The sequence below is a fragment of the Trachymyrmex septentrionalis genome, unplaced genomic scaffold (genome assembly GCF_001594115.1).
Source record: "Trachymyrmex septentrionalis isolate Tsep2-gDNA-1 unplaced genomic scaffold, Tsep1.0 scaffold137, whole genome shotgun sequence".
Taxonomy (NCBI): Eukaryota; Metazoa; Arthropoda; class Insecta; order Hymenoptera; family Formicidae; genus Trachymyrmex; species Trachymyrmex septentrionalis.
The window spans coordinates 81,451-84,548 of NW_017304512.1; positions in this window are offsets into that span (position 1 = coordinate 81,451).

Consider the following 3,098-nt stretch of genomic DNA (forward strand, 5'->3'; position numbering starts at 1 on the left):
AATTGCGTGCCGTATCTGAAAGCAATCCGAGGCAATATTTTTCGCAATAAGTTTATTACAGTTAAGATTAAATAATTTTTTAGATTAAACAGTTTTTTAAGATTAAATTTGAGAAATTTGGGAGGATTATTAATATTTCTCAGATTTTGATTGCGTTGAAAGTTCGACAATTATATATCGGCACGCAATTATCATATTTAAAATTAATTTATTTAAATGAATATATAAAACAGTTCAACATATCTTAACATTTAGACCGAAGTGGCGCTTTGTATTTAAAGTAATGTATTTAACATAAATGATCTTATTTCTAATCTTAATATTAATATTCTTATTGTTTATATTACGTCAACTGAAAAACATTGCACATTATTCGGAATGGGCATGGAAGAGAGATACACAAACCATTTATTTCTGACAGAGGAAAGGGAAAAAGAAATTTTACAATTAGAAAAGGATTTAGGATGTATTATTTTTGATAAAAATTAATTAAAATTCGAATACCATCGTAAAAAATTAAAGAACTATTTTGAACCTTGAAGTTTGTACTTTAACAGGCTTCTGATCGTTTTTAAATTTAATTCTACAGAATTGAGAAAATAACATTTTTTGTGACGATTTTTTTTATCAAATTTCGCCGTTGGTTATTTAGCAATGCAAGTTTAGTTTCAATATTGCGTAATTTAGTCAAGAAACATCATAAGAAAATTTTTAGAAAAGCATTTTAAAAGTAAATCTTTGTACTGTTTTTCAAAAATATTGAACTTTTGGAAAAAAAAACTTTTTATCAAACTGCGCACTATTAAATGTACGTAATTTTAAGAAATACAACAACGTGATTTTTATTGAGATACAGAACTATAAAGACAACATTTTTTTAAAAAGCAGTTAAAAGCATGCTGAAGTATAAGTTTCAAACTTCAAAATAGTTTTTTATTTTTTTGTCTGCAATGATTTTTTACCGAATTACGATGATCTGAATATTATGCAATTTTAAGTTCAATATCCGGAAACTTTTTGACAGTGTATAAATAAATATTTACTGAACGACGACAAATATTTGTTGCTATTAACTTTTTGCAACTCACGCATGATTGCTATGATTGCTAATCCTATACATTCACGGACTTGATTAGGCGTGCGTGTGAGTGAAAGTGTGTCGTGTGCGATATTGTGAGAGCGCAATAAAATAGATAGAACGATTAGAAGACAGGGTGATTATTAATAAGAGCAAAGGCAGAATAATTAGGGTAAGTGAAAGAAAATCCGTGCGAAAAGGAGAAGAGAAATTTAGAGATAAGCGAGAAAAGAGGGGACGAGGTAAGAGCTTTGTTTAAACTAAGATGTAAGAATTTGGAGGAGGGAAATAAGTATTGGATAAAAAAAAGTAAGAGGAAATGTATATTCTGTGGGGAGGGTAAGAATAATTTAGAGCATTACGTAAAGGACTGTGTAGAGACAAAGATTAAATTTACTGATTTAAGAGAAGAGGAAAAGAAAATTTTAAAGAGGATCTGGGATAATAATTTGGACGACGTGAAGGGAGAGGTGTTAAGGAAATTATGGAAGGAAAGGGAGAAATTATTTAGAAATAAAAAGAAAGAAGGGAAAGAAAATAAGACACATTCGGTAGATGAACATAAGTATAACATAAGTATGACATAAATATAGTATGAAAAGGTACACATAAGTAAAAATAAAGGTTTCTACAGGCTGTAAAATAGATTATAATAAAGAAAGAGATAAATGGATGTAAAGGTAGATGTATACGTAGTAGACTGCCAAGAAAAAGATAGATAGATAGATTTTTTCTTTTTTAATCGAACACTTGGCTCAAAAGCTTCTATTTTATGCCAAAAGAATACTCCTAGATTTTTATCAAAAAATATTAAGATTTAGAGGTCGCTAGTAAACGATTTTTTAAATGTTTCGATTTCCCTTATATATGTTTAATTTGATGCAAAAATAGCTTAATTTCAAATATGGTACTGCATGTTTTTTTAATCGCTGAACACGACGCAATAGTTTATTTAACTCTACGATATACACCTTAAGAAATGTAGCCCGATTAATATAAAAAAATAATCAAATTTCGAGTTCAAAGTCGATTTTAACAAGCTTCCAAGCGTTCAAATTGTTGTGTAATTTATTCACATTAATGACTCTCGGACTCTATTTCTTAAGGCGTATATCGAACTATTGTATCGTGTTCAGCGATTTAAAAAACATATAGTACCACATTTGAAATCCGGATTAAGTCATTTTTGCATTAAATTAAACATGTATTAAGGAAAATCGAAACTTTGATTTAAAAATCATTCACTAGCGACCTCTAAATCTTAATATTTTTTGATAAAAATTTAGGCGTGTTCTTTTGGCAAGAAATAGAAGCTTTTGAGCCAAGTGCCAAATTAAAAAAAAAATTTTTTTTCTTGGCAGTCTAATACGTAGTTGTATATATGTATTGTATAATAAGTAAGATATAAGAGAGAGAATACGATTTGTATGTATGTGTGGATGGATGAATGTGATAAGGAAAGAAATTGTAAACCAACTCTTTCTTGGCAAATTTGTTAAAATGAATAAATTCTATTCTATTCTATATATATATTCACATAAGTATTATTTTGGACAAGCGCAAATGACGATAGATTAAAATTGTAAATATTTTGACACATAATTCGAAATCAACACTTTTGTGGATTTATTAAGAGTATCTTGACGAAAAAAAATCGTAGAACTTTTTAAAAAATTTCATTTTAAAAAGCACAAATATTTTTGTAAGTCGCTGTATTGAATAAATATCGATTGCAATTTCTAATTAAATATCTCTCTTATGCAACCAGTTTTGCCAGTAATTTAAATTCTAAGTCAGCAAAATCAGAAGTTGTTATGTAAGCGCACAAAAAAAGATTTTGTAATCATGCATGGACTGTATAAAATTAATCTCAACAAATGAGATTTATATCCCTTTAATAAATCACGTTTACTTTATTCTATTGAAATAGTATTATTATATACATAATAATATTGTTTCATGATAATCTAATGATATAAGATATATAATGTGTAATATTATATATCTATATATATGTATA